This window comes from Lissotriton helveticus, chromosome 4_2, assembly GCF_964261635.1.
Source record: "Lissotriton helveticus chromosome 4_2, aLisHel1.1, whole genome shotgun sequence".
Classification (NCBI taxonomy): domain Eukaryota; kingdom Metazoa; phylum Chordata; class Amphibia; order Caudata; family Salamandridae; genus Lissotriton; species Lissotriton helveticus.
In genome coordinates, this window is record NC_136064.1 from 21,717,037 (window position 1) to 21,742,138 (window position 25,102).

A 25,102-nucleotide genomic window follows, 5' to 3' on the forward strand; every position below is an offset into this window, starting at 1 on the left:
CCAGTCAGCCTCTGCCAAAAAAATGTTATAGGAAGATGTAAAGTTGTCCCAAAAGACCGCGCCAATCGAGGGTTTTATATCACATTCAATTTGGAGGCCTATCTCATAAAGCCTATGAGGGGGTGCAACTCGTGTGTCTGCGATTTCCACTGTGATGAACATGTCAGTTGCTTTTGCCTCCAGTTCTTAGATGCGACACTCTGCGTCAATGTACCTTAAGTTGTGTTGCGCTTCCACGACAAGCAATGTCGCAGCGGTACACAGACAAAATATCGATTTTTAAATATCGATATGCAAAAATATCGAAGTTTAAATATCGATATACAAAAATATCGAAGGTAAGTAATATCGACAGTCTAAATATCGATATTGGCATGATATCAGTAATATCGAAGTTGTAAATATCGATGTTAATAATATCGAAATTAATAACTTTGATGTTACTAATATCAATTTTTAAATACATTTAGTGTATATTATATTGTATTTATTATGTTTTATTATTTATTTTTAATGTTATTTTATTAAATATTGTCTTTTACTACTGTAGCGGGTTGTGGGTTTATAGGGGAATAGGGTGGGAAGTAATTTAATTATGTTAAATTAATTATTAATTAGTAGGAATTATTAATTAATTAATTGAGAATTAATTTTTATTTTTTTTAATTAATTTATTAATAGATAAATATGTTCTGTAGCGGGTTATGGGTTTATAGGGGAATAGGGTGGGAAGTAATTTAATAATAATTAATTAATTGATATATGTTTGTACATATTTTAATTAATAATTAATTGGTAATTAATTTCTATTCATTAGTTAATTAAATATTATAATTTTTTACATATTTATAATTATTAATTAGTTGGTAATTAATTATTATTAATTATTTAATTACATTAATTATAGTAATTTTTTTATATATAATTTATTGTTATTCTTAATTAATTAATTGTGCAAAATAATATTAATTATTAAATTAAATTAATTACAGCAAATGTGCTAATATATTTACTTTATTGTTATTGTTAATTAATAATTAATTGGTAATTAAATAATATTAATTAATTTTGGGTACAGGGGTATTTTTAGGGTTCAGGGTCAGTTTTCAGTTCATGGGTACAGGGGTATTTTTAGGGTTCAGGGTCAGTTTTCAGTTCATGGGTAAAGGGGTATTTTTAGGGTTCAGGGTCAGTTTTCAGTTTTTGGGTAAAGGGGTATTTTTAGGGTTCAGGGTCAGTTTTCAGTTTTTGGGTAAAGGGGTATTTTTAGGGTTCAGGGTCAGTTTTTAGTTCATGGGTAAAGGGGTATTTTTAGGGTTCAGGGTCAGTTTTCAGTTTTTGGGTAAAGGGGTATTTTTAGGGTTCAGGGTCAGTTTTCAGTTTTTGGGTAAAGGGGTATTTTTAGGGTTCTGGGTCAGTTTTCAGTTCATGGGTAAAGGGGTATTTTTAGGGTTCAGGGTCAGTTTTCAGTTTTTGGGTAAAGGTGTATTTTTAGGGTTTAGGGTCAGTTTTCAGTTTTTGGGTAAAGGGGTATTTTTAGGGTTTAGGGTCAGTTTTCAGTTTTTGGGTAAAGGGGTATTTTTAGGGTTATGGGTCAGTTTTCAGTTCATGGGTAAAGGGGTATTTTTAGGGTTCAGGGTCAGTTTTCAGTTTTTGGGTAAAGGGGTATTTTTAGGGTTCAGGGTCAGTTTTCAGTTCATGGGTGAAGGGGTATTTTTAGGGTTCAGGGTCAGTTTTGGGTTTTTGGGTGAAGGGGTATTTTTAGGGTTCAGGGTCAGTTTTGGGGTTTTGGGGTACAGTCGTACAGGGTAAAAATAAAATAAATTTAAATTAAATCAATTAAATGAAATTAAAAAATATAAAATTACATTAAATTATTAAGTTTTTAATTTATTTTAAATGTATATGTATTAGTTTTAATTTTTTAATTATGTTTTAATATTTTTATTTAATATTTGTAACATTATATGTATTTTATAATTATTTTTACATTATTATTAATACATTTAAAAAAAAGATATTTTTAATTTCGATATTTTTGTACTACGATATTATTTTTTCGATATTTTTGTACTTACCTTGTTAGGGATAGGATTCCTATATTTTTGACTTCGATATTTTTGTTCCGATATTTTTGTATTTCGATATTTTTGATTTCGATATTTTGTCAGACATTCGTCGCAGCGATGGGAAATGCGGAAAAGTTTAGGTGCAAAGAAATAAAGACGTGAAGATCTTCCAGATGCGGCACGCTTCTCGGGGATGCGAGGAGTTCTCGGTTTGATGCGTGGACTGCAGCGGCGACACCCTTACGATGCAACGGCAACAGCTCCAGCGGCGACGCTCTTCTCCACGATGCGTGAAGCTTCCGCTTGATGCGACAACAACAGCGGCGGCATCCAAGATGCGACGACAGCAGCTCCGACGGCTGCACGCTTCTCGGGGATGCAAGGTGCTCTTCGTCGATGCGGTGCAATGAGACAGTTCCAGCGGCGACACCCTTCTTATTCGGAATAGCAACGGTAGGCACAGCAGCGGCGACACGCTCCAACCTCGTTGCGAGATTCTTCTCCTGATGCGGTGCAGTGCGACAACCACAGCGTTGACACCCTCCTTTCTACGGAGTTGCGACGGCAGGCACAGCAACGGCGTCAAGCTTCTTCTCGTTGAGTCGCGCTTCCAGCTCCTTGCGACCCGCAGTTCCTCAGAAGGCCCAAAACAGCAGCAGGCACTTCCACAAGAACTCTGGGGAGCTGGGGGTGAAGTGTGTTGTCCCCAAGACTTCAGCAGGAGGCAAGCTCTTTTCCAAGCCCTTGGAGATCCTTCACAAGTTGAAAGCAAAGTACACAAAGTTCCTTTCACCTTCCTTTCGCAGTAAGGCAACCACTGCAGGCCAATCCCCAAGCAGCACTTCAGCTTGGGAATAGTCTCTCCTCAGTTTCTTCAGGTTCCCCTCCTCAGTAAAGGTTTCTTCTTGTAGTCCCAAAGTGATCTAATTTCTTGGGAGCAGGGTCCCAATATTTATACCCCAAAATCCTTTGTTCTCTGAGGGGAGAGGGGCCTGTGCCTAGTCCAATCCAGTTCTGAAGCACTCTGTTTACCAGACCTCCCCTTTCCTTTCACAGTGCTGGGCAGAAACATCAGATGCCCCACAGGAGGTGGAGCCAGCATTGTGGAAGGCAAGTACAGTCCTGGAGCACTTTGTTGACAGGACTCCTTCTCTTCTTTCAGTGTGCAGGGCAGAGACATCGGCCGCTCCCCAGGGGGTGGAGCCAGCATTGTGGAAGGCAGACATAGTACAGATGCACTCCTCCCATCCACCAAGATGCAGATCTCTCTATTCACCACTGGGTGACTCAGCCTGTCTCCTGGAATTCCCCAGCCCTGTAATTCACAAAACCACAAGTGGTTGCACTTGCCCAGTCAGCATGACAGTACCAGACTGCACGCAGGCTCTGCAATGGCAGACCTTAGACACATTTTACAGGGCTGCTTCTGTTGATGGCACAACCAGTGCTGTAGGCCCACCAGCAGCATTTGGATTACATGCCCTAGCACGCACAGTGCACTAGACTAGGGTCTGACAAGTAAACCAAAATAGCCAAACATGGAACCACTGATTCATACATCAATTTACAATAGGGAGCACTTACACTGTGGCACTGGACAGCAGTGGCACAGTGCCCAAAGCATCTAACACCAGCAAAAACATATGAGGCAACAGCAAAAATAGAAGGGAGACCCACGCTAATGGTACAAGGTCTAACACGTGTCCCCTCCAGCTGAAAAGTGGGGAGAACTACCCTAACTCCTGGAAGTTCTCTTCACTAAGGCGGAAAAATCTGGACAGACCATCAGCATTGGCGTGTTCTGTACCAGGGCGGTGTTCCACCGTAAAGTCCATACCATGTAGGGAAATAGACCACCTAAACAGCTTTGGATTCTCACCCCTCATCTGCATCAACCATCTGAGGCGTCTGTGGTCTGTCTGAACCCGGAAGTGAGTCCCAAACAGGTATGGACCAGTGGCGTAACGAAACTTGAGGGGGCCCCCCTGCAAAGCTCATGTAGGGCCCCCCCCCGGCAGCCTGGCCACCACCTACAGTATATCATCTCGACATCTCAGTCCAGCAATTCCTCAGGTTAAACTCACAAGTGGTAGAAGTGCCGTGTTTATCACAGATAGGTATATATACACATTGCTGCTCGTAGAATGCTCTGAGGCATTTGATAAAGGAAGCTCTAAGTTTTGGTGAATGGCCAAACTGCCGGAATGTCTTCCAGGAATAACTAATACACGACTGAGACATACGTGAGAAATGAGAGCACAGCAAACATTATATCATCCAAACTTAAAGCCACATTAAAGACTTTAGAATGTCACTAATGATGTAAAATAGGATTTAGTACGACAATGATCAACTAAAGTAGATAAACAAATTAAAGCGGTAAGTGAATTAAGGAAACATTGCCTATTACAGGGATCATGATGTTCATCAATATATACTGGCTCTTTTAGAGTCCCAATGTGAGATTAGACAACCACTAGTAGAAATACTAAAATCTAGATATAGTTTGGAAAGGCTTTCATTTTGCTTGTAGATTGATCTATTGATTTTATAGTATATGTTGGCGAATTTCCTTCAGGTGTAAGACCGGCATGAGATGGAGAGTGGGTGAAGTATGTACCGCCCTACAATATGTTTTACTTTTATTGCCGGCCAGGCCCCAGCCGCCCCACCATGATGCCCTCCCTGTTTCCAAATTATCCAATTGCCACCCACTGAAACTCCGATGGTCCTTAGGGGTGGGACAAGGTGGATGATCCCTCATGGTCAAGGGCCCATGCTGACCGAGCGCTTACCAGAGCAAATCCAGGACTGGATTCAAAAGCGGAACCCACTGAGGAAACGTGTAGGACCGAGGTGACTGCACACATTTTTGATATAGCTCGCACATGCCGATGAAGATGTCGCAAGACACTTAACATCTGCTCCCCTTTTTGAGAAGAGGGAAGCGTAATGCAATGGGGGATATTTAAATCCCACCAGCTCACATGCTACTCGAATATAGAGGGCTGGCACTAGAAGCTTAATGGGGAATGACCCAATACTATTTCTTTGGTTAAGGACTGGTGTGAAAACCACACACTTGCAGACACAATTGCCCTGGCAACAATCATAAATGGATATGGGTGAGCAACAGCCAGCAAGAGCAATATGGCCGCATTATGAGGATGCTCACAATTATGCAGGCGAGGGCGGGAGCATTTTTAATCACACCGTCATTGTTTTGCCAATATCGGACACTTTTGTGTGACCATTTTCGAGTCAAATGCTACTAACTAAACCACCCAAATGACCCATCCACCAACCCACTTATCCAACCCCATCTTTTCATCCATCCAAACCCTTTATCTATCAAACTAGCAAAACCCATCCATCTATTCACCCTCCCAGCCATTCAGCCAACCTAACACATCAACCCAATTATTCATTCATCCCCACCCATCCATCCTCTTGCATCGAAACACATATCAACCCAAGACCTTCTGTCCATATTACCATCCATTTATTCACTCATCTACCAACCCATCTCTCTAGATACAAGCTGTGAGCAAAAGATAAGAATTTCGCAGGCACAATAGAAAACTGGGAGCCTAGTTTTTATTCTACCCTATGCCTGATTCTTTCACTACACACTCCCACCCTGCCTCTTAGCTCACAGCTGGGATTATTTTCATCCTGAGTCCTGCTTTTATCACTGCTGCAGTCGTATCCTTCTCTTCCTGCTTCTTTCTCCGTTGTCTGCCTTTCTCTCTATTGCACTAGGTCATTCTTTAGAAATGAAAAAAAATTCTGGATGCCCAAATATTGAACGCTGAGTCTATAACATACATCCACCAGCACAAATTAAGCATGTTTGCCTGAGAAGCAACTGACTCTGTCCCGAGCCTCACACGCTTTCAGAGACACTGATCTTTTCAGAAAATGTCCCAGCCAGCTCAATCAATCAATCAATCAATCAAAGCATTTATATAGCGCGCTACTCACCCGGAGGGTCTCAAGGCGCTGGGGGGGGGGTCCGCTACTGCTCGAACAGCCAGGTCTTGAGCTGCTTCCTGAAGGCGAGGTGGTCTTGGGTCAGGCGGAGGCGGGTCGGAAGGGAGTTCCAAGTCTTGGCGGCCAGGTAGGAAAAGGACCTTCCTCCTGTGGTGGCTCTTCGGATGCGGGGGACGGCGGCGAGGGCGTGGCTGGTCGATCGAAGCTGGCGTTTGGGAGCGTAGAAGTTGAGGCGGCTGTTGAGGTATCCTGGGCCTTGGTTGTGTAGGGCTTTGTGTGCATGGGTGAGGAGCCGGAAGGTGATTCTCTTGTTGACCGGGAGCCAGTGCAGGTCTCTCAGGTGTCCGGAGATGTGACTGCGGCGGGGGATGTCCAGGATGAGTCGTGCTGAGGTGTTCTGGATCTGCTGGAGTCTCTTCTGGAGTTTGGCGGTGGTTCCGGCGTAGAGGGAGTTGCCGTAGTCCAGACGGCTGGTGACGAGGGCCTGGGTGACCGTCTTCCTGGTCTCGGAGGGGATCCATCGGAAGATCTTGCGTAGCATGCGCAGGATGTTGAAGCACGACGAGGAGACGGCGTTGACTTGTCTGGTCATGGAGAGGGAGGAGTCCAGGATGAAGCCCAGGTTGCGTGCGTGGTCTGTTGGTTTGGGTGCGCTGCCCAGGGCGGGGGGCCACCAGGAGTCATCCCAGGCGGAGGGTGAGGATCCTAGGATGAGGACTTCCGTCTTGTCTGAGTTCAGTTTCAGGCGGCTGTTCGTCATCCATTTGGCCACGTCTGTCATCCCTTCGTGCAGGTTGGCTCTGGTGGTGGTGGGGTCGTTGGTGAGGGAAAGGATCAGCTGGGTGTCGTCCGCGTAGGAGATGATGTTGAGGTTGTGCTGGCGTGCGATGGCTGCGAGGGGGCTCATGTAGACATTGAAGAGTGTTGGGCTGAGCGAGGAGCCTTGAGGAACGCCGCAGATGACTTCGGTGGCCTCCGATCTGAACGGGGGGAGGCGGACTCTCTGTGTCCTTCCGGCGAGGAAGGAGATGATCCACTCCAGTGCCTTCTCCTGGATTCTGACGTTGCTGAGGCGCTGTACTAGGATACGGTGGCAGACGGTGTCGAAGGCCGCGGAGAGGTCCAGGAGGATGAGGGCCGCCGTTTCTCCGTTGTCGAGCAGGGCTCGGATGTCATCGGTAGCTGCGATCAGGGCAGTCTCGGTGCTGTGGTTGGCCCGGAAGCCAGACTGCGAGAGGTCGAGGGAGCCGTTCGTCTCGAGGAAGGCGGCCAGTTGCTTGTTGACAGTCTTCTCGATGACTTTAGCCGGAAACGGGAGCAGCGAGATGGCGCGGTAGTTCTTGAGGTCGGTGGGGTCGGCTGATGGTTTCTTGAGTAGAGCGCTGAGTTCGGCGTGCTTCCAGCTCTCCGGGAAGGTGGCGGTGTCGAAGGAGGTGTTGATGATGTCCCGCAGGTGGGGTGCGATGACAGTGTCGGCCTTGTTGAAGATGTGGTGAGGGCAGGGGTCTGTGGGACCCCAGCAGCTGCTGATCTCTGCTTATTCTTAGGCCTTAGTGTTACTTCTTTGGACTCTAGACCCTCCCTCCTCTACTATGTATGTGCCACAATCACAAATTCTTGAAAAACAGGATCTGGTTTTGAGGATTTTGTAACACAAATTTCACTTATCAATTGGGAAAATCGGACTATACCACCTGTCTAACTAGGGAAGTGTTTCTGCTTTCAAGGGGACATGCACTGGTTTGAGTAGTGTCCCACCATCTACAATCAAAGTGACCTTAAGCTACCCATTAGCTGCTACGTTGATGCAAAACCCCCCAAAATGAAAACTAAAAAAAATATATTTGATCTGTTAAAAGAGCATCTGTCCTTTCATGGCTAGTGTTCTGCAAACCTTCAAGAAGGTGTGACCCATGAAGTCCTCTTGCTGATATGCCCTGGACTGGCCCACCATGTCTTTGTGGCCATGACTACAGCTGTAGGCCCCTGTGGAGTATGTAGGGATGATCCGCTCTTTCTATAGGTCACAATGCCACAGGAATTGTCCATTAGCTGGTGGATTTTATAGATTGCCAAGGGAAGAACCCCATTGCAGCCAACACTTGCCAACACTGCTTTGGCCACCAAGGCTGTCACACTCATCCGCAGCGCAACTGTTACGCGCTGTAGAAGTGACACTGATAATCATCCAATGGGACCTGGCAGCACACAGGACCATGTCGATGTCATATACACTTCATAAGAAGACCTGACAAACTGACCTCCTGAAAAACTCTAAAAAGTAAATAAAATCCTTTATTGTTTGATATAGACACAAAGATTTGACCAATACATCAAAGTCACTCACACAACACTCTGCAAGAACACCATTGATGTTAAAGAAAAGGACAAGAAGGCCAACATGAACAATAAATAAAAAAACAAGCCTTACACTACTGCCTAGGAGGGCGTAAGGCACTTCTAATTTTTCACAAAACGAGGAACACAGCACTTTACTTGGGGAGATCCAGCACTTTCCAACATGACAGCATTCATTTAGTCAGTAGCAGCACTTTACAGATAGAGATGGCACTTGCATGTAACTACATTGGCTCTTCACTGCTTGGATGGCCTGCAAAATCCCCACTGTCCTGAATAAATTAACGGTGACATGATAACAGCAGCTACAAACGCAGTAACTCACCCAATACACTACGAAGAATAAAGCAGCCAAATTACCGTCAATTCACAATCAATACCTGTAACCGCACCAATGGGACAGTGATAGCAGTTCGAATCCACAGCTACATCACATTTAAAGGGACACCACCTGCTTCACCCCTTCAAGCACTTTCATTGGCAATTAGCCAGGTTTGGTTGCTCAGTGGACTAACACTTCCACTGCAGGGACCTGTGTCTGAGGTCGATAAAATAAGTACCATTAGGTTGGGTAATAAGAAACATCTGTTATTCACCGCCAAGATACCTCGGGGTGAACGTGCGCTTACAAATACACATGTTATGGTATAGTAGCAGCACTTAGCATCTAGAACGGTGCATCACGTTTAAAGGGACAGTGCACGCTTGACACTTAGCACACTTTTAACGGAACACCCTGGGCACGTCTCTACATACCTGCAATGCTTTCCACGGACCGGCAGAAGCATTTTTCCGAATAATTTGATTACATTTAGTGGGGCAGATGCAGAGCCAGTAGTCTCAGCAGGCATCCGCCACTGCTAATGGGGCAGTACGAATTATGCCGATCTCTGCGAGTCTGCTGCACGTGCAGTGGCATAGTGAAAACACAAACAGATCTAAGAGCATCTTCTAGGACACAAAGCAGCACTTCTCAACAGAACTTTATGGGACAGTATCAATACATCCAACCGACTCCACAGCATTTCGTGGGACAGCATAGACAGATCCCATAGCATTTCACGGGACAGTACACAAACGTTTCCCAGAACATTCCATAGGCACTACAAAGAGAACCTTGCACCACCAGACCTAAGATCCTTCCACGGGGCAGTACAAACAGATCCCTGAGCATTCCACAGGGCAGTAGCACCAAAAAAACTAACACCATTCCATGGAGCAGTAAAAACTGATCCCTGAGCATTCAACGGGGCAGTTGCACCACCAGACCTAGAGCATTCCACGGGGCAGTACATATAGATCCCTGAGCATTCCACAGGGCAGTAGCACAAACAGAACTAACACCCTTCCATGGGGCAGTAAAAACAGATCCCTGAGCATTCCACGGGGCAGTAGCACCACCAGACCGAAGAGCATTCCACGGGGCAGTACAAACAGATCTCTGAGCATTCCACAGGGCAGTAGCACTATGGGGCTGTAAAAACAGATCCATGAGCATTCCACGGGGCAATTGCACCCCCAGACCTAAGATCATTCCACGGGGCAGTACAAACAGATCCCTGAGCGTTCCACGGGGCAATTGCACCACCAGACCTAAGAGCATTCCACGGGGCAGAACAAACAGATCCCTGAGCATTCCACAGGGCAGTAGCACTATGGGGCTGTAAAAACAGATCCATGAGCATTCCACGGGGCAATTGCACCCCCAGACCTAAGATCATTCCACGGGGCAGTACAAACAGATCCCTGAGCACCAACAGAACTAACACCATTCCATGGGGCAGTAAAAGCAGATCCCTGAGCATCCCACGGGGCAGTAGCACCACCAGACCTAAGAGCGTTCCACGGGACAGTACAAACAGATCCCTGAGCATTCCACTGGGCAGTAGCACTAACAGGTCTAAAAGCATTCCATGGGGCAGAACAAACATATCCCTGAGCATTCCATTGGGCAGTACAAACATATCCCTGAGCATCCCATGGGGCAGTACAAACATATCCCTGAGCATTCCATGGGAGTACAAACATATCCCTGGGCATTTTATGGGGCAGTACAACCGGTTCCCAGAACATTTCTTTGGACAGTATCAACAGATTCGAAAGAATTTCATGTGGCAGTACAAACAGATCCAAACAAATTAAAAAGTCCCAACCGTTTCAAGGGATAATATAGGCAAACCCAAACAGATCTCAGACAATTTCATAGGACAGAACCACATTTCTAAAAAGACACACAGCATTCCAATGATTCCAATGCGAAGTGCATACACAAATCGGACAGTACATACATAAATCCGTGCAGACCTCGTAACATTTCATAGACAGTACATACAGGTCCTAAAGCATTTCATGGACAGTGGCGACACTTCTGAACCGTACCCCATAGCGCCTAAAAGGACAGTGCAGCATTTCTCAAGGGACACCATAGCGTTAAATGGACCGTACCAGCACTTCTAGCTAGATCACCACAAGGGAGAGTGCCAGCCACGCAGAGACATTTTGAGACATGGGCAACGTGGGCTCTGGCCCAGGGCCCCAGCCTTTTTAGGGGGCTCCTTTTAGAGCCAGCTCTGCTATGTCTTACCCTGATGATCCTAATTAATTCTTCAACATTTTCTAATACAGTTTTCCTTTAATTTATTTGAATGTGGTTGATTGTTATGCCCCTGTCTTGTTGGAATGTCACTCATAATTACACTGAAATTATGAAAATTTCACACATCGTAATCTGAAACCTTGGCAGCAATGCTAATTCTACCACACACAGCACATTTGAACATCTCAAAATTCCATTCCACAGAACTCTACTATAAATGATTTAACCCTAAAACATTCCATACCACATAATTGCAATCCTAAAAATTAAAAAACACATATTTCCACTTCACGCCATACCACATAATTCCACATCACATAATAACATTCCACACAACTTAATACTAATCCAAACCACATAATTATACTCCACACAACACAATTCAACTACACATAATTCCACTTCAACCTATATACTTATACTTCACACAACATGTTAACACTCCACTCTGAAACACATAATTACCCTCCACAAAATACAACTCTGCAACATGCTGCATAATTCCACTCCGCACAATTATACACCACACCATGCCACATAATTCCACACGTCACACAATTCATCCCCACACAATTCATCACACAACATAATTACACTATACATAATACCATTCAGCACCACTGTAAGAACGAAGCAGATTTTCCCCAGATATCCTCAAGCACTGCTTGGCGTTAGTCACCTCTAGTTCAATCGTGGTTATCAAATAAAGAGGCGGGCGCTGGAAATTGGAAAGCAGGAAACGGATTTATTCTTCGAAGGAAAACACGTCAGGACCAACGAACAGGGCGTCGTTCCGAGGTGCTCTAACTGCCTCTCGGAGGCCTGGCCTCTTATACAGTTTTTGAAATGTTTTATTGCAGTGTAACAGATTCCTGGCATTACTTTGATGCATTGTAAACCATCTTTCGTATCCCCGCTTTAGGCCCGTTCCCACATATATCAACAGTACTGTATCCCACCCCGGTCTAAGTAGGTGATTGCTATCGCGCAACTGGGCATTCCGGCAGGAGCTGAAATACGCGCAATCGGTCGGATCTCATGGAGTTGGGGCATTGATTAATTCCGGCTCCTTTGATGAGAGGCGGAATCCTACTGTAAGGGGCAATAAACTGTATCCGTAGGGGTTGGTTATGGCCTGGGATCGGATCAAGCAGCCAGGTGCAGGGGAGGAGATTATCAAAGGGCTTGTTCGTGCGCAAGGGATGAAAGGGTATGTGGGCTCGGCAGGGTCGTGCTGAGGATGTTTTTTGATTCCAGCATGTGTGCTTGGAGGCTGCCAGCGTGTGGGGGATGATTGCGGGGTCAGGGAGATGTGCAGGCGATCGGCACTTTTACAAACTGGCCACAGTGTCTAAAATGGCTGCCGCTTACGCGCTCGCAGAGGCCTAAGTGGGACAAGATGGCGCCGGTAATGTTCACATCGTAATCTAATATTTAACAGTCCTTCCTTTGAACATGCCACGACATCTTGTCAATCTATGTCAATGTTCATAATACTGTGTATTTCTTTGTCGTACAATGCTTTCATATTTTCAAATTTAGTGTCCAAAGTCCTAGGGCATATCAAATTCACAAAAAGAGAGCACAAGGGCGGTATGCATTGTATCCCCAGGCAGCACCCACATATTACAAAAACTGGCACCAATATTATTATCAACAGTTTCAAACCCCAGTCTTTCAAAATGTTCCAAAACCAGCCTCCAAGTGTCCAGCCTTCTTGTTCCTGGTGGATCTCCGATGATAGTTTATGAAGGTGTTCTATTGCTTTGTAGACGGAAGGTGAATAGTCTGGGACGAAGGTGCAACAGCTGGCACTGATGATGCGGCATGCTCCTCCACGATCCACCAGTACCACGTTGAGCACAAGGCGGTTCTGCAAAGCCACAAGGCGGACTACCTGCAGCTCAGCTGTGTTGTTAGTGAGGATGCCAGCCGTGATGTTCAAAGCTGTTTTGACTGCTTGGGTCAGATGACGGATGGCTCGACTGTTTGACATCGGACCCCAGAAAGGGATGAGTCCTTTTGCAGCATCGAGGAACTGTGATGAGGTGGAGTCTGCTTGCTCTGTGTTCTTCGAGCGTTTCTGTCTGTGATAGGCTGCTGCTGCCACATATGTTGGAGGAAGGACAAAAGCGATGTAGCATGTGCCCCCCCAGCCTTTTGGGAGCCAGGTGTAGGCCTTTGTGCCGCAGACAAAATACATATTTGGTGATGCAACAAATGAAGGGGGATCGGCAGTGTTCAGAGTACTTTTGATGGGACAGGAGCTGTGGCCCACGTTTTTCGTCCCACGGCCCTCAATGCAAATAAGGCCTGAGACGTTCACCACAGATAGGGCCACAGTCAAAGTTGCAGCAGTCCGTTTTCGTAGATATGAGAAGGTGGGTCTGGCTGGGTTGTTGAACACTTGCATTTCGATTCGTTCTTTTTCCGGTATGTTCATTTGAAAGGTTGTGTTTGAGGTCAGAGGGCAAAAGGGAGCAGAGGTTCGTCCAGTTCTGTTCAGCCAGAACTCATTGTAGAACTGTATGATTGTTCCGTCGGATGTAGCATTGTCCTTGTAGCTCTCTTGCAGGAGCATTAGCCAGGCAAGGCAGGACCCATGAACAGAGAAGGGTGAAGGGATGAAGGGAATGGAATGTTCGGTGGCATGTGGTAGCAGCCCACAGATCCAACAGTTTGTGGTATTGGCAGCAAGGTTGTGTTGATGCAGCAGTTTTACAAAGGAGCTGTTCCAAAATTATTTGCGTCTTACTCGGAGATGGGGTGATAGTGAGACCAGATAATGTTCTTTCTTGGTGGCAGGTTGCATAGTGGGTGAAATCGTGTAGTGGGCAGGAGTGCTCTCTTCTACGATCCAGACTGTGACCATTAGCAAGAGGCAGATGAGGGATGCAATGAAAAGTACAATTGTCTTTGTGATATGCACTTTGGCAGTCTTGGGGTCTTTGCGGAGGGTCTTCGGTTGTCCGGGATCTTCCATCACCTTCAAGAGGCTCGGTGACTGGCAGGACCACATACTTTGTCTGGCGTCTCTCCTGGTAGCCTTTGTAGTGTTAGCTACCGCTCTGAGATTTTTGACTCAGTTAGTGGTCTGCTTTGTCGAGACACTCTCCTTTCGTCGCAAGTTGTACCCTTTTCTGGATGGTACAGTGGGATTGGGAAATTCTGCCAATTCAAGTGTCTCTGATTCTGGGTAACAACTCAGGGTTGGTCTGTCTTTGTTCAGGAGCTCTTCTTGGGTGTCCACGTTTTCGTTCGTCTCCAGGGTCGGTGATATTCTTCTACAATGGTGAGCGTGTAGCCAATTCTTTTTCCCTTCCACTCGAAGTGCAATTCAGGTGGTGATCAGGACTTGCCAGGGGCACGTCCATCTGGGTTCCAGACTCTTTGATCTTTGAAAGTTCTTTATCAAGATGTAGTCCCCAGGTTTGATGTCGTGTCCGGGGCCCCTGGATGCGTCCGGTATGGCTTGTTGCACCTGTTGGTGGATAACAGTTAGTTCTTTGGTAAGGTTATGCAAGTAATCAGACATTAGGACGTCCGGGACATCGTGGATGGAGTGTGGCTCAATGGTTAGAGCGGCAGACCCTGATGCAGAGTTCTGGCCCGGGACCAGGGTTCAATTCCTGCCTTGGCGGGTCTTGGGCTCAATTTCCTCGGACCTGACAATTCTCGCCTCGGTGCCTATTCTAATCATGGGCCCCACGCTGCAACTCTAGGTAATAGCTTGCTTAACCTCCACACCGGCCCCAACAGCGCTAGGATGCCTGGCTTCACCCTGGGGGTGCCCAGGAGTGGACACTTCACATGGAAAGCCAGGAAGGGTTCCACAGCGGTATGAGTAGTAGCGCCAGGAAACCGCTTGGTGGCAGTGCATTCTACAAATACCTTGACATTTACATTTACATTTAGGCTTCGGCGCGGCCCAAATGTTCATTGGCCAGCCAAAGACAACCTCGTACGGAGTCAATTGGTGTCTGGTTGGGGTGGAACGCATTGATAGCAATGCCAGTGGGAGGGCGTCAGGCCATTTCAGTCCTGTGGTGGTAACTATCTTTGCTAGCTTCAGCTTTAGTGTGGCGTTGTGCCTTTCTACCAGGCCTGCAGATTGGGGGTGGAAAACTGCGTGGAACTTTTGTCTTACTCCCAACCCTTTCAATATGAGTTGGATAACTTCGGCTACGAAGGGGGGGCCATTGTCGCTCCATAAAATTCGGCAAAGGCCGTAGCGTGGGAAAAACTCTTTTAACAACACCTTTGCAGTAGTGGTGACGGTGTTGTTGCGGGTGGGGTAAGCTTCTAACCATTTGCTGAATGCACATACAATACCTAGGACGTATTTCAGCCCATGGCATTTTTCTAACTGTATGTAATCCATTTGGAGGACTTCAAACGGATGGTCGGTGACTCCAAACCCTCCCCGTGGTACTACTGTCCCTTTCCCCGGATTGTGCTGCAGGCATATCATGCATTGCTGAACTAGGCGTTTAGCTGAGTCTGCTATCCTGTCATTATGCCATACTCTAGTGATCAGTTCGGTCATGGGAGCGGAACCTATGTGTGCCAGTAAGTGTGCCATAGTCAATATGGGGATCAGATATGCATTGGGTAACAGCCATTTGTCTTTGTCCTTTGCCCTCCAGCAGCCTTCATCGTCTTTTAGTCCCACCCGAGCCCATTCAGTCAGTTCGTGTGGTGTACTCATCGGTTGGATATCTTAATAGTGGTCCTAAAATCTGTCCATTTCTCTCCTTGTGACCTGGTCACATACATCCGTGTCGTTGTTCTGTTTTCAGCTGTGGCTCGGGCAGTAGCGTCAGCTAGTGCATTTCCCTGTCCTACAATGTCTGTTACTTTCTTATGTGCTTGGCATTTAATTACTGCTAGTTGTTTGGGGAGGAGGACTGCTTCGGTCAGGGCGGAGACTAGATCTCTGTGTAAGATTGGTGTGCCCTGTGAGGTCAGGAATCCTCTCTCCCTCCAAAGGAGTCCGAAATGGTGAACTACCCCGAAGGCATACTGGCTGTCCGTGTAAATGTTTACTGTCGTCCCTGCTGCTAAGATACATGCTCATGTGAGGGCAATCAGTTCTGCCGCCTGTGCGGATCACTGGGCAATTCGGGCTGTTTCAATAATGGTTCGAGCTGTGGTGACGGCATATGCGGCTGAGGTGGTGCCATCGGGGATTTTGATGCACGAGCCATCTACCCATAGTTCTCCTTCAGGTTCTGGGAAGGCAGTGTCTCGGAGGTCTACTCTACTCTTTGTCTGTTCATCGGTGAGGGTCACATAGTCATGAAGGGGAGTTACATTAGGGTCGTTTTCAGGCAGTGGTAACAAGGTTGCTGGGTTCAGAGTGGTGCATCGTTTCAAAGTAATGTGTGGTGCCAATAGGGTCAGCTCATACCCGGTCAGTCGTGCACTAGTCAGGTGTTGGGTCTTGGTTTGGTTCAGGAGGGTGTCAACAGCATGGGGTACTAAGACTGTAAGGGAGTTGGAAAGCACAATTCCTTCACTCTGTCGTATCGAGACTGCTACGGCTGCGACAGCTCGTAGGCAAGCTGGTAATGCTCTGGCTACGGGGTCAAGAGTGGCTGAGAAATAGGTGCAAGGGCGCTGTTTGGGCCAATTGATTGGGTCAGGACAGATAATGCACATGCCTCTCTTTCGTGTGTGAAAAGGGAGAATGGTTTGGAGTAGTTTGGGGTTCCTAGAACGGGTGCCGAACAAAGGGCGTCTCGCAATTCTTTGAACGCGGTCTGGCCTTCAGGGGTCCAAGGGAGGGGAAAGGGAACATCTTTGGCTAGGAGGGAAAGTAAGGGTTTAACAATGAGACTAAAGTTCGGCAACCACTGTCGACAGAATGAGGTGAGGCCTACCAGAGAGCGGACTTGCTTCTGGTTTTTAGGGACGGGAGTATCTAGGATAGTCTGGATTCTGTCAGGTGTGAGTTTCCTTCCTTCCTTTGATAAGAGCTGTCCTAGATATGTCACTTGGGATTTACAAAACTGCAACTTCTTTCGGGAAACTTTGTGACCATTCTCTGCAAGGAAGTGTAGGAGCTGGATGGTGTCTGTGACTGCAAGTGGAATGGTGTCGGCTGCTAAAAGGATATCATCGACATACTGTATTAACACCACTCCGTCCGGTAACTGAACTGCGTCTAACTGTCTCTTGAGTGCCTGGCTACAGATACTCGGACTTTCGGTGTACCCCTGGGGTGCTCGACAGAATCTATACGAGCGGGATCTTAGGGTAAATCAGAAGAGGTAGCGGCTGTCTGGGTGAATGGGTATGGAGAAGAAGGCGTTTTTGAGGCCGATGATAGTGAAGATGGTGGCAGTGGAAAGGATCAGGGTCAGGATGGTGGTGATGTCAGAGACTAAAGGGTACTGTGGCACAACTATCTTGTTGACCTCTCATAGGTCGATAATGAAGCGGTACGCTTTCTCGTCTCCCTCTCCCTGTCTTTTGATGATCGGTAGAATTGGGCTGTTGCAGATGTTGCTAACTACTTCTTCTACTACTCCTGCGTCTACTAGTGACTGTATTATTTCGATTAGTGTTTTCTCGCCTTCTGGTGATATCTTGTACTGGGGTACTTTCGGAAGGGTTGCGTCCTGTCGTACAGTCACGTGCACTGGGTCTATCATCATTCGTCCTACGTCTGAGTCAGCTTTTGCCCATAAATGTGATGGCAAGTTATCAAGTAGGGATATTTCTGCATCAGCAATGGGGTACATGCGTCGTGGAGAGCAAGATCTGAGTAGGCCAGGGTTGTCATATAGGAGGACTCGGACTCCGTCGGGCGAGCATCTAATAGTTGCTCGAAAATACTTCAGCAAGTCAAGACCCATAATGGCGTCCGGGGTATTGGAGGAGAGGAGAAATGTCGTGTCAATGATATTGTCTTCATGATCAAAAGGGATCGGTTTGGACAAGGGGTTGGTAGAGGGCGTACCATCAAATCCTATTGATGTCACGTGTGAGCCAGACAAGGGTGCCCTTGGAATCAGTCGTTTGGATAATGCACTACGTGTTGCTCCTGTGTCTACCAGAAATGGAGACTTCGTGCCTAGGACCTTTGCGGTAACATAAGGGCCTTGCTGGTCAACATAGAGCTCAACTGGATCCCTACCTTGCCCTTGGCAGTCCTATGCGTAGTCGTATGCGTTGTCGCAGTCAGACTGTTGGTACTGATTCTGTCAGGGACGGTCAAATGTATTCGTTCTACCTGGCCTTTCGTCACTAGTGTGGTTTGTGTACCCTCATCTACGTCCTCTATTTCTCGGTCCATTCGCTAGTTCTCTTGCTTCTTTGTTCCTATTCATTTCTAACAGGACCGGACATTGAGACTTCCAATGCCCGTACTCTTTAGAAAAAGCACATTTGTTCTCGCCTAAGTCTCTACGTCCAGCGTAGGGTGCGAGTGCATTGCTTCAGGGCGGAGGAATTCTAGGGGTATTCTGTTGATAACCTCCCTTGCACTGTTCTTTCCCTATACTCACGCCTTGTAATTGGGCTATCATAACCCGTTCTTTTAAATCCTTCTTTTTCCTTTCGGAAGCTCTATCGCTTTCATTCTTTTGGTGCTCATAATACTGAGCCATTTGGAGGATGGCTGCGGGTTTTGAGGCAGCCCAACTGCTTTCACTAGTTTGCAATTTCTGCGAAACTTCCAGTAACAAACCTTTAACATAGTTTTGTACGAAAAAGTGATGTCCGGTCGCAGTGGTCATGTCCTGTCCACTGTAATCGGAAAACAACGTTTCGAACCGGGAGAAGTATTGGGAGACATCTTCTTGGGGTTTTTGGCGGCAAGCTGTCACTATAGACCAGTCTACCTTTTTCTCGGGGATTAGAGTCTTTACCTTTTGTACGATTTTATCTGGGAGGTCTAATATTGATTTTAGGGGTTTCTGTCCAGGGTTTCGTTGTTAATCTAGGTTGCCGAATTGTTCCCAAGTATGTCCGAACAGATCAGTGTGGTCGACTTTCCGGATTTGCTTCCACACGTCAGCGGGCAGACATAGCCCAAAGAACAAGTCAATATCGGCAAGGGTCACGATCGTTGATCCCAAAGCGGTACCTTGTCCCGTATAGAACGCAGTGGGATTCTTTCGCAACTCCGACTAGGATTTGCGGAACGTCAGGATGTCCTGTATATCCCAAGGCTGATACACCCAGTTGTAAACTACTCTTCCCTTTGCGTCCTGGTGATTTATATCTTCATTAGTCCCGATCCTCTTGGGGGAACCCAGTAGGGGGCAGCTTCTTTTATGGGCATCATGTTGTCAAATATTTCTATCAGGGGTTCAGTTATCTCAGGCGTGACGCTCTTAACTATTCGTCCCTGTTCTACGAGATGGCGGAAGCCTTCTAAAATGTAGGAGAAGAGTTCAGTTACATTACATTCACTCTCATCCCCTGTGTCCACCTTCCTATATAGAGCCATGAGACGGTCAGCTCCTGTTTCCTTATATTTTTCTTCGTACGCTGTGAGGGTGTGATAACAAAAACGCACGACAAAATGTCATTTGTAATTGCCAACGTACGATCTACATGTGTCTGTGATATGCTCTTCGGTTTCCTTCCTATCGACTAAGGTCTTTACTACTCTATCGATGCCGGCCCGCTCAGTTGTGCTCAAACGGGGTATTCTCGCCGGTTCTTTCTCTTGGGTTTCAATCTTTTCTGAGGTGCTTAGTATGAGAGGCTCGGTCGGCGCGGAGGCCGTGGGTACCGAGGCCTTGGCACGGCCTTCAGTTAAGTTCTGGTGTTCTAGGTGCTGTACGAAGGGGTGGGTAGGGGCATAAGGAGGAGTCATGTAGATGATTGGGGGACCTAGGAGTAAATCATTGTCCGTCCTTTGCTTTAATGGTAGTTCAGGATAAAGTGCTGAGGGTGTTCTAACAGGGCTTTGGCCTGAGGTTTCTGATTCTCGTTCTCTCTTTGCGTTCTCTCTTTCCTTCACTTCCTCTTCCAACTTTTTACCAGCTAAGTGAGCTGCTTTTTGTAGTTCTTTCTCACTTTTTGCTTCGTCTCTCTTTTTATGTCGCGTTGCTTCTTTGCGCCACATGCCGAGACTATCAAGCATGGTTGGCGTGATTCTATTTTTGCGAAGGGCTATTTCTAGCGCCTCGATTTTTGTGAGGTCAAAAGATCCTATCAGTGGCCACTGACTTTCTCAATCTTTTTTAGTATTCTTATGCCATAATTTACTGTAAGCTACGGCGACTAGTCCATATCTAACATACCTGTCCTTATTAGGGGTGCCTTCCAGTGGAGCTGGATGATCCCCCTCTAATAAACGGTCCGGGTTGAACCAATTTCCAATCAGTGGGGAGAAGATAGGCATGACGTATATCGGACAAGTGAAGATCTCAAATAATGTTGGACAAAGGTCCGCACTACCTATCCTTCACTACCTGCAAAGACTAGACAGAATATTTCTATTCTTTGTTGTTTGCAAACAGAGAATATCTCAAGTGAACCAATATGTCGAGTAGCAACGAAGGCTAAACGAACCAATAAATATAAGTAATTCTAGTATTTTACAAACAATCAATCAATCAATCAAAACAGTCGAGCTGCACGACCTTACCCGGACCGTATGGACTGTTTCTCGTCTTCCACTTGCAGCGCCCGATGATCCTCTATTCTCCGTTGTTGCCGCGGCACTCCTGTGGGATCCCAGTCAGGACCGTAGATCGCTCGAGAGAGGTCCGTTCAGAATCAGTGAAGGTTGGATGATCGGCTGCCAGACGAGGGTCTATCGGGCAGGAGCTCTTCCCGATCGTTGCGTTTGTTCACTCCGTCGTTAGGACCTCTCTCACTGGACCCACGTGTCGCTGATGGGCCCCGCGTTGGGACGCCAATTGTAAGAACGAAGCAGATTTTCCCCAGATATCCTCAAGCACCGCTTGGCGTTAGTCGCCTCTAGTTCAATCGTGGTTATCAAATAAAGAGGCGGGCGCTGGGAATTGGAAAGCAGGAAACGGATTTATTCTTCTAAGGAAAACACGTCAGGACCAACGAACAGGGCGTCGTTTCGAGGTGCTCTAACTGCCTCTCGGAGGCCTGACCTCTTATACAGTTTTTGAAATGTTTTATTGCAGTGTAACACATTCCTGGCATTACTTTGATGCATTGTAAACCATCTTTCGAATCCCCGCTTCAGGCCCGTTCCCACACATATCAACAGTACTGTATCCCACCCCCGGTCTCAGTAGGGGATTGCTTTCGCGCAGCTGGGCATTCCGGCAGGAGCTGAAATATGCGCAATCGGTCGGATCTCATGGGGTTGGGGCATTGATTAATTCTGGCTCCTTTGATGAGAGGCGGAATCCTACTGTACGGGGCAATAAACTGTATCCGCAGGGGTTGGTTATGGCCTGGGATCGGATCGAGCAGCCAGGTGCAGGGGAGGAGATTATCGAAGGGCTTGTTCGTGCGCAAGGGATGAAAGGGTATGCGGGCTCGCCACGGGAAGTGGCTCCGGGGCAGGGTCGCACTGAGGATGTTTTATGATTCCAGCATGTGTGCTTGGGGGCTGCCAGCGCGTGGGGGATGATTGCGGGGTCGGTTAGACACGCAGGCGATCGGCAATGTTACAAACTGGCCAGAGAGTCTAAAATGGCTGCCGCTTACGCGCTCGCAAAGGCCTAAGTGGGACAAGATGGCGCCGGTAATGTTCACATCGTAATCTAATATTTAACACTACGTAGCAACATTCCTAATACCACTCAATATAATTTTCACTCAACAGCGCACACTTCCACGTCACACAAATTTCCATTCCACACCACATAATTCAACAAACTACATAATTCAAACCAACAAAACAATTACACAACACACCACATACATCTAATCTACACCACACAATTTCACATCATGCTACAATATTTATCAGCACACCACATAAGTAAACACCACTACACTCTACAGCACACAATACCATTGCAGATAATCTCTCTCCAAAACACACAATCCCACTCCATGACACACAATCCCCCTCCACATAATTCTAGTTTACTCAATCCCACAACATTTCTATCCACATAATTACACTACACACCATGCCACATTATTTCACTACACAGATCCAATCCACACAACACTATTCCACAGCTAACTATTCCAATTCAAACCATATATGACTTGCATATATGCAAATGCATATATTGCAAAACCATATATTGCAAAACCATATATTGCAAATGCTTGTTTACCTTCAAATGGGTCCCAGCAGATCCTGTTCCTGGAGGGAGCTGCAATACTTCTCCGGCCCCTGCCAGCTCTCCTCTGTGCTGCCTCATCCAAAGCTTCTCAGAGGCTGTGCGCTGTGGACAATGCTGTCTCTGGGGCCCCCGCCCCTACCCTTCTCAGGGTCTGACTCGTGAGCAGTGCCCTGCCCTGTGGGGTATGCTGTCTCTGGGGCCCCCACCCTTCTCAGGGTCTGACTCCTGAGCAGTGCTCTGCCCTGTGGTGAATGCTGTCTCTGGGGCCCCCACCCTTCTCAGGGTCTGACTCCTGAGCAGTGCCCTGCCCTGTGGTGGATGCTGTCTCCTCTGGGGCCCCCACCCTTCTCAGGGTCTGACTCCTGAGCAGTGCCCTGCCCTGTAGGGAATGCTGTCTCTGGGGCCCCCACCCTTCTCAGGGTCTGACTCGGGGAACAGCGTTTACAACGCAACTTTAACAACACAGTACCTTTACGATGCAACGCAAGTCATTACAACGACTTGCACTGGGGGGCGCTCTAGGATAGGGAATAGTTTTAATTTACTATCCAACACCATCCCTACTATCCACGGGGATTGGAGTTGGAATAGTAAATTAAACTATTCACTATCCAGCGACCCCCAACGCAAGTCGTTGTAACGACTTGCGTTGTTAAAGTTGCGTCGTAAAGGCATGCATTGTAAAAGCATGCGTTGTAACGACGTACATCCATCTGACTCCTGAGCAGTGCCCTGCCCTGTGGGGAATGCTGTCTCTGGGGCCCCCACCCCATCCTTGTTCCAGGCCTGGCTCTGGCTCTGACTGAAGAGAAACATTGTAACTTGATACTTTGTTTCTCTTCAGTCCTGGACCAGCTCGTGCAGGCTGCTTGAGAGAGAGAGGAGCAAGCCTCTCTCTCACAGCTCTCACCGAAGAGCTTAGGGGGCCCCCTTTGTTTACTGCAGAGATCCCTCTCCTCCCCCCACTGGCTGTGGTTACGCCCCTAGCAAGGTGCAAGGCTGAAGGGTCCCCAGGCTTCCTGCAACAAGTCCCTCTGTGTGCCCCCCACCCTTATTCACACAGTTCTACCATCTCTCTCTCCCGCTCTGCATTGATGCTTCTTCCATTGAACTGCCCTTTGACCTCTCCTGGTTGCCGCTCTCTTCAATGTTTCTTTCTGCACTCCAGAGCTGGGGTGTCTTTCCTTCCAGGCCTCTCTATGCTGTCAAGAAACTAAAGGTAATACATTGAAACTGTTTATTTTTTGTGCCAGGGCTCTTCAGAGCACTGCTACCTGCCTGTTAGAAAGGCTGAAGCTAAACAGACCTGATGCATTCATTGCCCAGGCCTGTGCTTCAGCACTCACTTCAGTGTGGGGCCGAGGGTGCCCCTTCAAATGCAGGGAAGCCTGGGGCCCCTCCGCACCACGGGGGCTGTGGGGGCCTTTGTTATGCCCCTGGTATGGACTCAGCTTCTTCAGAGCCCAGACCACAGCAAATGCCTCATGCTTAATAGCACTTCACCTCTGTTCCTGTGGTAGTAACCTTCTACTGATAAAGGCTACAGGTTGATCTAGGCCCTCTTCATTCATCTGTGACAAAACAGCCAACCACACCATGCTCTGAAGTGTCTGTCTGGACAATTAACTCTCTTGATAAGTTGGGTGCCGGGAGCACGGGCGCTGTGCACATGGCAGCTTTCAGGGCCTTAAAAGCATTCTGACAGGTGTCAGTCCAGGTCACCTTCTTGGGCTGCTTCTTGGAAGTCAGCTCTGTCAAGGGTGCAACAATGTTGCCATACCCCTTGACAAACCTCCTGTAATACCATGTGAGACCTAAGAAGGCCCTCACCTCTGTCTGGGTTTTGGGTGGCTCCCAAGCTAGGATGGTTTCAATTTTGGTTTGTAGGGGCACCACCTGGCCGCTCCAAACTTGGTGTCCCAAGTACACCACAGAACCCTGCCCGATCTGGCACTTACTCGCCTTGATCGTGAGGCCTGCTCTCCGCAGTGCCAACAACACTTCCCAGAGGTGGCGCAGATGTTCTTCCCAAGTGACACTGAACACTACGATGTCATCCAGGTAGGCGGCACTGAACTCATCCAGTCCAACCAACACCAAGTTGACCAACCTCTGAAAGGTGGCAGGGGCATTCTTCATCCCAATGGGCATAACACGGAGCTGGAAATGCCCATCTGGTGTGGACAATGCTGACCTCTCCTTCGCCCCATCAGTCAAGGCGATATGCCAGTACCCAGACGTTAAATCAAACATGCTGAGGTACCGTGCAGCCCCTAGCCGATCGATGAGCTCATCAGCTCTGGGGATGGGGTGCGCGTCAGTTTTCATGACAGAATTGAGCCCTCTGTAGTCCAGACAGAACCGGAGTTCGGGTGTGGTACCCGGCGCTGCAGCCTTTGGGACCTTGACCGCTGGGCTGGCCCAAGGACTGCTGGAGGACTCAATCACCCCAAGCGCAAGCATCTTTGAGACCTCCTCTTTGATGCAAGCCCTCACCCTGTCAGTTACCCTGTAAGACTTGTGCTTCACAGGTAAGCTGTCTCCTGTGTCCAGATCATGGACGCACCAATCTCTGACACCAGCAACCACGGAGAACAGATCAGAAAACTCTCCCAGCAACTAGCGGCATTCATTCTGTTGCTCATGGGTCAGGGTAGAAGAGAGGTTAACACCATCCACTGACCCATCTTGCGCTGAGGCTCACAGGAGGTCAGGAAGAGGCTCAGTCCCCTCCTCCATCCCAGCAACTGTTACCAAGAGCATGCCCACTTCAGACCTCTCTAAGTGGGGCTTAAGGCGGTTGACATGTAGGACCCTCAAGGAGTTCCTAGGAGATCGCA

General features: G+C 47.5%; 1 protein-coding gene across 1 annotated transcript in view; it reads left to right on the forward strand.

The window, feature by feature from the left end:
* The window catches only part of LOC144752160 (V-set and immunoglobulin domain-containing protein 4-like), a 345,686-nt gene that overhangs the window by 85,179 nt on the left and 235,405 nt on the right, over positions 1-25,102 (forward strand). The window lies entirely within an intron of this gene.